This window comes from Balaenoptera acutorostrata, chromosome 7, assembly GCF_949987535.1.
Source record: "Balaenoptera acutorostrata chromosome 7, mBalAcu1.1, whole genome shotgun sequence".
NCBI lineage: Eukaryota > Metazoa > Chordata > Mammalia > Artiodactyla > Balaenopteridae > Balaenoptera > Balaenoptera acutorostrata.
Window position 1 is genome coordinate 36,119,076 of NC_080070.1, and position 629 is coordinate 36,119,704.

General features: G+C 35.6%; 1 non-coding gene across 1 annotated transcript; it reads right to left on the bottom strand.

Moving 5' to 3' along the window:
- Positions 1-204: 204 nt before the first annotated feature.
- Positions 205-350, bottom strand: LOC114235641 (U4 spliceosomal RNA). The gene has a single exon (XR_003621765.1). It is a non-coding gene; the product is annotated as a U4 spliceosomal RNA (small nuclear RNA).
- Positions 351-629: the final 279 nt, after the last annotated feature.

Below are 629 nucleotides of genomic sequence, written 5' to 3' on the forward strand. Positions count from 1 at the left end.
TCACGGTCAAGAATAAATTACAGATAAACTACACATTTTTAGGCTCTGAATGTACAAGGCAAGACAATGAAATTTCTCGAAGATGATATAAGAGTTTATCTTTCCGAACTTGGAGAGGCAGAGATTTCTTAAAGTGCACACAAAAAAATCACTAACCATAAGGCAAAAAAATTGATAAGCTAGCCAATATTAAAATTCACATTTTCTAGTTATCGAAAGGAAAAAAATGCAAGCCATAAAGAAGTTACATGTGATAACAATGTTCAACGAAAGACAATAAAGTTTTCAAATGGCAATAATTGTGCCTCGGATAAACCTCATTGGCTACGATACTGCCATTGTGCAAAGCTTGAAAGAAAGTATAAAGAACAAATGGAACAGGATAGAAGGCCCAGAGATAAACCCACACACATATGGTCACCTAATCTATGACAAAGCAGGCAAGGATATACAGTGGAGAAAAGACAGCCTCTTCAATAAGTGGTGCTGGGAAAACTGGACAGCTACATGGAAAAGGATGAAATTAGAACAATCCCTAACACCATACACAAAAATGAACTCAAAATGGATTAAAGACCTAAACGTAAAGCCAGACACTATAAAACTCTTAGAGGAAGACATAGGAAGAA